The sequence below is a fragment of the Notamacropus eugenii genome, chromosome 1, assembly GCF_028372415.1.
Source record: "Notamacropus eugenii isolate mMacEug1 chromosome 1, mMacEug1.pri_v2, whole genome shotgun sequence".
Classification (NCBI taxonomy): Eukaryota; Metazoa; Chordata; class Mammalia; order Diprotodontia; family Macropodidae; genus Notamacropus; species Notamacropus eugenii.
This window is the reverse complement of record NC_092872.1, coordinates 541,296,875-541,309,745: the sequence shown is the minus strand read 5'-3', so window position 1 is coordinate 541,309,745 and position 12,871 is coordinate 541,296,875.

Genomic DNA, 12,871 nt, shown 5'->3' with positions numbered 1-12,871 from the left:
GTACTTTGTCCACCTATGACCTTTCATCTTTGCCACATGACTCATCTGGTTTTTTCCCTCTCATACATTGCCTCAGTGATATCCTCTACTTCTGTTTTCACTTCCTCTTCTCTGCCTATGCTTATTCCCTCAATTTCTTTTTCTTATCCTATTTATATAGCTAGTATTTCTAGCCCTATATGAAATGGCAGTGATGAAAATAGACATCCTTACTTTACTCCAGTTTTCCTTTATTGGAAAAGTCTCTAGCTTATCACCATTACTTAACACCATTACATATAAGGAAGGATGTACATTTCTTTTGTTAATAATTTAGCATAGTGGTTAGAGGCAAACACTACTGGGATACCCTGGGGCTAAAGTTACTTGCTCCTCCCTGCTCTCTACCTGAAACACCATCCTGTATCAGATTTATTGCTATGGAAGTACCTTACTTTTCAATAGAGGAAATAGGTTTTGAGATTCTCACATTCATTAGCTAATTAACTCACTTTACAGAATATAGAGTAGCTAATTATAGAAAATAATTATAGGCTCAAAATTCTAATAATTGTCCTCAGAAAGGGGAAAAGTTTTTTTAAGTGCCCAGCATGCAACAATAAATTTATTTTGGAACAAGTTTATTTCCATTCAGAAAAGGCAATGCTTAACATGAAAGATTTCTAGCGTGCCTTTCAGAGAATAAAATTTAGTAGTTTAACATAGGTGCAGATACAAATGATAGGGACACTAACTAAGCCTCATTAGTACATAAAGAAGATTTTTTTTTTTGTTTCAAAGCTACTAATTAGACATTTTACATTATACATCTGTCATACTGTGCTGACATTATCTAATCAAAAAACCAATCTGGATCTTCATGTTGGTTTCACTCCAATGTCAACTTTGGTGGCAGCTTCCTCATGCCACTATTCAAACACTCCTCCCCAGCACCCCTTTGGCTGCCAGGGATGGGAAATATGTCCGTTACAGACCTTACAGTGCTCGCAAGGTCAGTGTTAGAGGAAGGAAACATACCCTCAAGTCAAAAGTAGCCAGGGTGTAAATCCAAGTAGTTGAGTTCATGTTCCATAAGGGAAGTGGTCATTATGTCAAGTCAAAGAAAGACTGTCCTCTCCCCCTTACTGCTATCAAATTTTGTTACATCAATGGCTATATCTAAGAGAACCTGACAGGTGGAAGGTTCTATCAAATATGGCAAATTGTATCATCAGTTACCGCCCCCCCACCCCAGCTCAGCACTAGTCAGGGTTCTTGAAACTATGAGTCATACATGGCTAGAAGCTGAACTCTTTCATGGTCAGTCCAAATGGTGACTATGTACACTTTGAAGATGAGGAGACTGATTTGAAAATTAAAAAACCCCCAACTATTTTTGATAACTTGCTTTCCTTTTAAGAACTGTGTGTTAATATCCTTTGATCATCTATCTATTATTCGGATTGCCTTTGTTCATATAAATTTGAATCATTTCCCTAAATATCTTGAGATATTTATCAGGAAAATTTATGAAAAAGATTTTCTAAGTTCTAATTCTCAATTAATTCTCTAATTTCTCAGTTCTTTCCCTTCTAATTTTAACTACACTGATCTTGTTTGTGCAAAAAATTTTTAATTTATGTGATCAAAATGGCCATTTTATTTTATGTAATTCTCTTTATCCCTTATTGAGTCAAGAACTCTTCCCCTGTCTATAGTCGTAAAAACAATTCTTTTACTGCTCCTCCAATTTTTTTATGATGTGACCATATCTAAGTCATATATATTCATTTGGGCCTAATTGTGTTACATGGTGTGAGTTGTTGGTCTAAATTAAACTTGGGCTAGATAGCTTTCCAGTTTTCCCAGCAGTTTTTGTTTACTGGTGAGTTCTTACTCCAGTGGCTGGGGGTTTGAGTTTATTGAACACTAGGTTACTGTCTTCATCTGCTTCTGAATCTTGTGCTCCTAATCCATCCAACCAGTCAAATTTTCTATTTTTTAAACAGTGTCAAATAGATTTGATGATTACTGCTTTGTAGTATAGTTTGAGATATTGCACCAGTAGGCTGTTTTCCTTACTGCTTTTTTACATTGATATTCATGAGGATCATTGGTCCATAGTTTTCTTTCCATTTTTTTTTGTTATTCTCTAGTTCAAGGATCAAGATTATTTTGCATCACAGAAGAAATTTCTCTTTCTACTTTCATAAATAGTTTGTGTAAAATAAATAATTTGACTATTTGATAAAACTCATTGGAAAATCCATCTCTTCTTCATTTTCTTCCTTTGAAAGTTCACTTGTGGCTTATTCAATGTTTTCTACTTGAGATTAGATTATTCACATTCTCCATTCTTTTTGTTCCATTAATTTAAGTATTTTGTATTTTAAAAATGTTTATTGAATTTATCAATTTTGTTTGATTTTAGTTGGCTAAAAGTTTCTTATAGTTTATTTTATTTTCTCTTCATTTAATATGATTTCTTTTTTTTCATTTTTAATGTTGCTAATTTGGTTTTCCTTTCTCCTTTGAAAATCCAGTTAGCCAACTATCTATTCTGTCAGTTCCTCCACCCAAAATGATCTAGTTATATTTATCATTTCAATAATTTTTGTTTGAAATTTTGTTAAAAACCTGTTCGATTTTTCAGAATTTCAAAAATTCAAAATTTCAAATTGCTTTGTTTATTTTTGATTTGTTGCTCTCAGAGTTTTTTTTTCATTGCATGTTCAACTCATTGATCTGTTTTTCCTATTTTTTGCCAATGAAAGCATGTAGAAATATGAATTGACAGACTTGACTGCATCTCAAAAGTGCTGGCATACTGTCTCATTTTAATAATTTTTAAAAATTAAGATATTTGTTTAATTAACCCACTATTACTTTAGGATTGTTTTTTCATGTTTGAATCCTTTCTTGCTTTCTGTTTTAAAATAATTTTTATTGCTTTGTGGTCAGTAAAGATATATTTAACATTTCAGTTTTTTGGAATTTGTTTGTAAACTTTTTAATGCCATAACAAATAGTAAATTTATATAAAGCTGCTCCCTTCCAGTCTCATTCAGTAATTGCCATAGATTTATCATATCCAAATTTTCTAGAGTTCTATTCATGACCTTATTTTATTTATTATTTATTTTGTTAGGCACATCTGGGTTTGAAAGGGATATGCTGTGGTTCTCAACTATTTTAGTTTTACTATCTACCTCTCCTTATGATTTGATTAATTTTTCCTGTAAATACTTAGCTGTTATAGTGTGAATGTATATATGTGTGTGTGTAAAGTGTTGATATTATTTCATTGTATATGTTTTTAAGTATGTAGTTTCCCTAGTTATCTCTTTTAACCATGTTCATTTTGACTCTTGCATTGTATGAGATTATTAATTGGTACTTCTGATTCTTTTTTGGTTTACCTGAAGAAAAATAAATTATGCTTCAGCCTCTCATTTTAATTCCATGTATATCTTTGTGTTTCAAGTATGTTTCTTGTGTTCAATTCTATTCAAATATGACTGTTTTCTATTATATTCTGCTATACTCTTCTGTTTTATGAGTATGTTCATCCCATTCATATTCAAAGATATGATTGTTAATTGTGTATTCCCCTCTATCGTCTTTTATATTTTTCTTCTTTTTGTCTCACATACTCCTCTTTACAGAGCAGAAGAAGGTGACCAAAGAGAAGGAATGTGGTCAACACCTGTAACTGAATATGTCACTTGTCATTCTACTCATATATCTAGCCTAAATTCCTGATCTGGGAATTTCTACTCCTCTCATACTTTTGAATTGAGTAGTCAGGCCATTTTGGTCCTGACTCTGATTTTTTATGTTCCTGCCATAGATTTCTTTTCACTCTGAGTGTCTACACTTGGAACAATGGCAGGCTCTAGAATTCCTGGTCAGAGTTCTGTTACCTTCCAGCTCCCTGTCCCCTCCCCAAGGAATATCACAATTCAGGGCACCAAATCCCATGCCTCTCCTACCTTCAGTTTTTGGCCTGCACTTGTACTGGTTTCCCTGGAAGAACTCTGCTTCTAGCACCCATGGCTTGTATAGTCCTGGCCTGAATTTCCTGATCATTATTCAATCTGGTGCCTATTAAAGATAACTATATGTGTGGGAGTATATGTGGGAGAACTGTGCTCATCTGTCATGTTTCACATGTTTATCCTAACTAGTTCTTCCTTGCACTTTTTTCATAATTTTGAAAGCTGTGTTTGTAAGTGGGATGTTGGTCATGGTAAGCTTAGACCACCATGCATACATTTTTCCAAATATCCTGTGTGAGGATGTTATAGTCAAAAGAACTGAAGAAATACCACCAAGTGTCTCTAGACCCTTTGTGCAATAGGAATCCCTGATACAAGGGTTCCTGGTGTTTTTTGCTTTCTCCATTCACTTTTAAACACCATTTCCTAGGGCATAGTCCATGAACTGAAGTCTACTTTTCAGACAGCTGAGGCATAAACATTGCTGAATTGCCCAGAAAATCAAAGGAAAATTTTCACTTGCCTGGCAACTAGATTATTCCTTCCATCTTCCACTTAAGATGAAAAATCTTTGTTCAACTGTATTATTAAGAGATATGTTTTGGTTTTACTTGCTTTGGGGTTTTAAAAAATGTGTAAACAGATTCGTTAACATAAAAGATTAATTATGAGGTGCTTGAACAAAATGAATGCTAATTACGTTGCAAGTTGAACATGCCTTCCTCCTTAGCAGATTAAGGAAAACAAAAGCAATAGATATGAGAAAGTGTGATGCTTCCATCCCTAATACACATGCAAAAGGAAAGGAATATTAGAGGCACACTGGTTTTTTAGTTTGTTTGTTTTGTGTGGGGCTGGGGGGGTTCCATGTTATAGGAAATGTTATAACAAAGTAGTCCCTTTTGGGGACTAAGTATAGATTACTTCAAGGTGTATCTGATTGATGCTTGGAGAAATCATTGCCAGTTAGTCTAGAGATGTTAGGGCATTCAAGTCTTCTGAAAGAAGAGAAACACCCCAGAGCTAAGAAGGAAAATATTGTCTTTTTTTCTTGTTGCTTTTAGTGATTGAGAGAGAGTCTTAAGAATGTATTTGGAAGTGCCTGTCCTAGGGGAAGTCAAATCAATGGGTCTGATATCTGGGGGCCGCTAAACTGGGGAGAAACAAATGCACTCTAAGAAGTGAAATAGTGGGACTATTTTAGAATGTTAATCTATCATAGATATGAAAAATATTAGGAAGTAGCCAGTTATGCACCCTGAGGCAGATTCAATAAATACTTGTTAACCAACTAAAGACATTTTCTAAATCGAGGAATATCTTTTTATAAATTGTGGAAGGGTCATAATTAATAAAATTTATTGTATATTAGTGGTTTCACTTATATCATATATGTCTGTATATGTTTCTCATAAGCTATATGTGATCATATACTGGAGCAGCTAGATTTCTCAATGAATAGAGTGCTGGGCCTGGAGTCAGGAAAACCTGAGTTAAAATCTAGCCTCAGACACTTACAAGCTGTGTGACTCTAGGTAAGTCACTTAATCTCTGTTTACCTTAATTCCAGAAGGAAATGGCAAACCACTTCAGTACACTTGCCAAGAAAAGCCCATGGACAATATGGTCCATGGGTTGTGAAGAGTAGGACATGACTGAATGACTGAACAGCAATGTCAGTATCATATGCTGATATTAAAGTATATTACCATTGATGATTGTTACTCTAATCCAAAAAACAGGTAGAGTAGGAAAATATGTATGCTGTTATTGAAATGCTAGCATTTGAAGGCAGGAACCATGTTTTATTTATCTTTGTATCTCTCCTGGTCCCTAGCACAGAGCCCTGGACATTAGAGATCTCTTATTTTATTGACATAGAAACACCTGTCACCCATGCAGGATATAATTTGTCAACTAACTAATCAATCAGTAGACATTTTTGAAGTTTCTAATTTGTGATGGGCACTGTGCTGGGTGCTGGGAATACAAAGACAAAAAATAAGAAATAAGCTGTGAAGCCCAACAGAGGAGTTTATACTTTACATTAGGGTCAATAGGGAGCCACTAGAACTTAATGAGTATGAGTGTGACATCATATTTGCATTTCATACAGGAAGATCATTTTAGTAGCTCTGTGAAAGATAGATTGAATTGAGGAAAGAATTGAGGTAGGGATACCACTTAGGAGGCTAGTACAGTAGTTCAGCTGAGAAGCTATGATGGCCTTAATAAGGGTGATGCTGTGAAAAGAGAAAAGGGGCTGGATTGAGAGATGTTGTGGAGGTATAAATGACAGGATGTGTCAATGGATTAGATAAGTGGCATGAGGGAGAGTGATGAGTCAAAGATAATGCTGAGGGATCAGACTTGAGTTATTAGAAGGATGATGGGGCTCTTGATAGAGATAGTTTGGTACAGGGGTATGTTTGGAAGAAAAGATGAATTCTGTTTTTTACATGTTGAACTTGAGATATCTCTGGGACATATGCTTCAAAATGTCTAATAGGCAATTAGTAACATGGAACTGGAGCTCAGGAGAGAAACTAGAGGTAAATATACAAATAAAGGAATTATTTGCATAGAAAAGATAACCAAATCCCTAAGAGCTAATGATATCAGTAATGGAGAGAAAATAAAGAAAGAAGACGACTCAGGAGGAACCTTTGGGAGCATCCACAATGAAAAGGCATGGCATGTATGGCAAACCACCAAAAGGGGGTGAAGTGAGAGTGGTCAGCAGTGTTACATGCAGCAAAACTGTCAAGAAGAATGAGGAGGACTAAGAAGAGATGACCACATTTGGAGATTAAGAGATAGATAGTAACTTTGGAGAGAGCAGTTACCATGGAATGATGAGGTAGGAGATCAGAGTACACAAGGTTGAAGAGTGAATGAAAGGAGAAATGGAGTGGATGTAGCTTTTCCTAGGAGTTTGGCTAAGAGAGATGATACATTAGATAATATCTTGAGAGGATGGTAGGGTTTACTGAAGGTATTTTTTTTAAAGGATGGAAGAGGCATGGGTAGGTTTGAAATCATTTGGGAAGGAACTAACATATAGGGAGAGATTGAGAATCAGTAAGAGAGGAGATGATAATGGAAACAGTCTTCTAGAGAAGATGGGAGGGGACTGGATCAAATGCACATGTAAAGTGGCTGACTCCTTGGCAAGGAGGAGAGACACCACTTCATCAGACGCTGGGATAAAGAAAGAGATGGTGGTACATGATACTATGGAGATATGAGATAAGGAGAAAGGAATCAAAGGGATCTCATGGAGAATGATTGCATTTTTTTTCTACAGAGTATGAAGTAAACTCCTCAGTTGAGAGATAAGAGGAAGAACACTATACCAAATTTGAGGAGAGAAGAAAACGTTTGAAATGGCTTCTGTGGGAGAGTGAGAAAGGGAATCAGTTAGCTATGAATGAAAAAATTGCTTGCGTACAGTGAGGGATCAGTTGAAGCTGGATAAGATGTATACCCAGTCAACATGATTTTGTGACTTCTGTCTACCCCATTCCATTGCATGTGGACATTGCAGTTTAGGTAAAAGTAATCCCAGGTTAGATTTTAAGTAAGATGGTTAGAGATTTGAAAATAGAGGGTGAAGTGAAAGTGCTTAACTATAGGAATGAGATTAGATAGGAAAGAAAATGGAGGGTGAGCAAGGGCGATGGTCTGAGGAATTATGGAGAGGGAGAGGAATCAGAAGTTGTGACAAATGCAAAGAATAAGTTTAGGAGGGGTGAGGTGTAGATAGATAGACAGACAGACAGACAGACAGACAGACAGACAGACAGACAGACAGATAGATAGATAGATAGATAGATAGATAGATAGAAAGAAAGAATGAACATTTAATAAGTGTTTACTGTGTGCCAGGCACTGTGCTAAGCACTGGAAATACAAATATAAAGGGTAGAGAGGATCTCTTCTCTCAATGAACTTATATTCTAATGGGGAAAACACAGAAAAGTGACCAGGAAAGGGAGGAGGGGAAGAATATCTGCACAGGAGCAAAGTTGAAAGGTAGAGAGAGTTAGGAGCAGAGCTAGAAGAAAAGTGAGTTTGGATAGCCTGAGCACTTCCTGAAATGGTGGTTCCAGACTGGAACTCAACTAATTCCAAGAGAGATTCAAAAGGTGGACGCATCTCCAAAATAAAAAGGCTGCTGGCATAGAGGTGGAAAAGTCTATAGAATCAAAAGTGGAGCTGGGAGAGCATAGGAATGGAATGAGAGAACAAAGAAGAATGTCAGAGTTGTTTTGATCGAGGAAGTGGATCTCTTGTGAGTAATGGTGATATTTAGAGTATGAACATCTCATGTATGGCTGAAAGTAAAGTGGAGGAGTAGGTTATGGGGAACTATAAGACCCCGCCTATAAGGACAGGGATTAAGGAGGAGAGGAAGAAAGTGAGCCAAGCACTAAACTCTGATAAAGGAGGAAAAATGACTGGGGGATGTAGAAAACAGCTGCCATGTTCTGCATAGAGTAAATATTTCAATAGACTACACTTCAAAGGAGGAGAAATTGCTGAATATGTTTGGATGTGGCAGTAGGGAGCAAGGAGTATTCTGACTCCTTTTCCAGACTTCTAAAAGTCTTAGGGAATAGCTCAAGACTCAGAGAGGTTAAGGGGCTTGTCCATAGTTATATAGTTAGTAAATGTCTGAGGCAGGATTACAGATATGGAAAAACTGAGCTATTATCTTTGTAGCAATACAGGTATATGGTTTGCCTTCAAAGGAACTCCAAGCTTTAACTATAGTTGAACATCAGTAAATAAACATTTACTGAGCAAGCACTAACCGTGAATTAAACACGGTGCTTTTAATGTCTTGGGGGAATACATGCTGTGTCTCTAAGGCAAATGAAGACTTGAAGAGTACATCTGATTACTTCAGGGAAAAAAAACAAAGTAGGAGATCAGGGCCAGACTAGATGGGAGAATGCACTTGGGGTAGAAGTTGCCTGGAAAGAAAGTGTAAGCTATCTGATAGTTGCCTAATTTTAACTAAATATTCTTGCTAACTAACTGTTAAGTTCAGTTGTTTCTATGATGCTGAAGGAATAATGGTGCCCTCTAAATTTCTATGCCCTGAATAAAAACCCAAGTTGCCTCACTCGAATCTCTGACAGTGGTTAATATTAACTTAAATTATGCAAAGTAGCTAAATTTGTCAACCAAATTCACTAGACAATTACATATACATATATATATATATATCCCACTTTTCCTTTATACTTGCAACTCAAAGCTTTTTATAAATTAGTTGTTTACAGAGAAATATAATATATACACTTAGGCTAAGCGTATGTTCACTGATTTGGGGTCAATTTGCTTTGTGGTATAAACAAAAACAGTCAATGTTGAACTCTAAATGCTGTCAGAAGTACATTATATCATGGGAATCAGGAAACCTGGATTTTAATCCCATCTCTGCCACTATCTGAGTGCTTTTAAATAAATTACTTCACTTTCCCATACTACAACTTTAACATTTATATAATGGGAGCATTAGATGTGATGACCATTACCTTCTTTTTCACACTTACTAGCCTATGACAATAACACATTTGAAGGGGGCTTTCAAATTTACCAACCACTTTCCTCATAATAACCCTATAAAATACACATGGTACAGGAGGGTTCTGGGAAGATAGTGGAGTAGGTCAGAAAACTTTTGGCTCTCCAAATTTCCCCCACAAAAAAAAAAAAAAAAGATAGAACATTGTCTCAGAGCAGTAGAAATAAACACAGGGTAAAGCAGTTGGCCTCCTAAGACAATTTCAAAGACCTGACTTCTAGGGGTGGAGGTTTGGCCTGAGCGAAGTGCAAACCATCTCCAAGCTGACTCTGCAGAATCAACAAACAACAAGCCTTGGGGGCAGGTGGGTTGAGAGGCGACCTCAGTCTAAGAAACTTTCATCTTGAGCCCGGTGTGGGAGTCTGACAGCTGAGGAGGAGAGGACTGAAGGACCTTCCACTGTTGAGCACAGCTTAGCTGTGCTGACCAGACGTGCCCCAGGCTGTGGCTGTGAGGAGGAGGAGCTACCACACACCTGATGAGTTCAATAGTGGTGGTCAGGGACCCTGTAGACTGTGGGCACTTAAAGCAGAGCAGAGTCCCTGGTTTCACTTCCGGGGCATAGAGGACAGCTATAGTTTGCAGCCAACCAAGGGACTGCAGAAAGCAAGATCATTTTCAGGACAGTGTGTTTGGGGGCCCTAGCTATGACTTAGGAGTGGAGAGGTGACTCCAAGGTTGGGCCCCAGATAGACCTTAGAAAACAACAGTAAGAGGGACGTGAAGCTTGGGGTATCATTCCCCATACTTCAGGACTACAACTTGATTATACTAATACCTACTAAAAACAAAATAAAACAAAAATAAATAAAATGAATAAGTAAAGGAGAAAGTGCACAACTATAGATAGTTACTATGGGAATAGAGAAGGTTTGGGTTCATATTCAGAGGAAGATAATGGAGCTAAAAAAAAAAAGCCACTCCTTTTTCAAATGGTCCCAAGAACAAAAAGAGTGCTTGGAAGAACTTAAATAGGACAGAGAGATGGACAAAAACTAGAGAAAAAAAAAGGAATCCAAGAAAATTGTGAAAAAAAAGCCAAACAACTGGAAGTAGAGAAACAAAAACTTAAGGAAGAACATAATTCCCTGAAAACTAGAACTGGGCAAGGGGAGGCTCTAAAGACATTCTAAGACACCAAGAAATCATAAAACAAAATCAAAAGAATAAAAAAAAATGGGAGAGAGTAAAACATCTCATCAGAAAAACAACTGATCTGGAGAACAGATCAAAGAAAAGTAACATAAGAATAGTCAGACTACCTGAAAATTACAATAAAAAAAAGAATCTTGATACAATATTACAAAAAGTTATCAAGGAAAATTGCCTTGAAGTTCTAGAACAAGAATGCCAAGTAGAAATGGAAAAAAATCTACTGATCATCACCTGAAAGATCCCAGGAAGAAAACTTACAGAAATATTCTGGCCAAGTTTCAAAACTCTCGGGTTCAGGAGAAAATATTGGAAGCCACAACAACAACAATAAAACAATTTAAATATCATGGAATTACCATAAGGATTGCATAAGACCTAGTAGCTACTACTTGAAGGACCATAGGTCTTGGGATAATATATTTCATAGAGCAAAAGAGCTGGGGTTACAGCCAAGGGTAATTTACTCATCAAAGTTAAACATAATCCTGGAAGAAAATTAAAATGGATATTTACTGAACTCAAAGAGTTTCAGGGTTTTGTGACAAAACCTCCAGTACTTAAGGGATAATTTGATATATAACATCCAGGAAAAAAAATAAGATAAACATCAAAGACCAATTATAAGAGACTCAATAAGGTCAAATTGTTTACTTTGCATATATAAAAATACTAGCAGCACTCTTATTATTGTCATTATCATTTGGGTAGTTTGAAAAAAGGCATGAGCTAAACTGAATCTGATGGACTGATTCTAAAAACATCTGTGTAGGGAGAGATAAAAAGGAATAATTATCTCATACAAATGAGGCATAACAGGTAAGACTGATACAGAAGAAGCTAGTAGCGGGGAAGGCAGTTAGTAATGGAACCTTTCTCTCATTGGGAATGGGTTAAAGAAGGAACAACATACACAAACACACAACTTGTGTGTATGTATGTATATATGTATGTAGGTATGTATAAGAATCTTCTGAATTCAGAAAGAAATAAGATGGCAAGGGTATAGGGTAGGGGGAAAGCATAAGGGAGGGACTCAGAGGGGTGGATAGGTTAAGGAGTAGGAGAGCAAGGTAGTGAGAAGTAAAGCAGGGGAGTGAGGAGGGATAGGATAAATAGGGTGAAAAGGATAGTAAGGAAAAATAGAAAGAAGGAAAATACACAAGAAATTGTAACTAAAGTATGAATGGGACAGATTTACCCATAAAATGGAGATGGATAGCAGATTAAAAATTTGAATTCAACAATATGTTGCTTTCAGGAAACATGATAAAAATGAGATATACACAAAAGATAAAATAAAGGACAGGAGTTGAATTTAGTATGTAAAGAAAGCAAGTATGGTAATCATGACTTCAAAGTTAAAGTTAAAATAGATTTAATCGAAAGTGAAAAATAGAGAAATTATACTATGTGTCGGCAATATTATTCAATATTGTCTTAGACCATTTAAAATACCTAGACAGTATAAAATGCCTGAGTGTCTGCCTGACAAAACAGACACAGGAATTATTTTTCTCTTTTTGTAATTGTTACTAATTTATTTGTTTTCAGTTTTCTACAATCATTTCCATAAGTATTAGACTTTCTCCCTCTTCTTCCCTGATACAGAATGCAATCTTATATGGGTTCTATACATACATTCTTATTAAATACATTTTCACATTGGTCATGTTACATAGAAGAATTAAAATGGATGGGAGAAATCATGAGAAAAACCAAAACAAAACAACACAAGAGATAATATTCTGCTTCATTCTGTGATTCAGTTCCACAGTTCTTTCTCCAGATGTGGAAGGCATTTTGCCTCGACTCCATTGGGAATGTTTTAGGTCTTGCATTGCTGTGAAGGGCTAAAGAGAAGCAGAGTATTGCAGGGATATCCTGTAAATTGGAGAGGGAGGGAATTTGGTTAATTCTAAATGTTAATTCTATATTCCTTTCCTCACCCTATCCATCACACTGAGCAAAAACCTGTCTAGAAATGGCTGCCTACACTGTCAGAACTCAATTACACTATACAGAATCATAAAATTATAGACTTGGAGTTGGAAAGGGCCTTAGAGTAATCTAATCCTCTCACTTTTACAGATGAGGAAACTGAGGCCAATAGAAGTTAGATGAATTGTCCAAAGTCATACAAGCA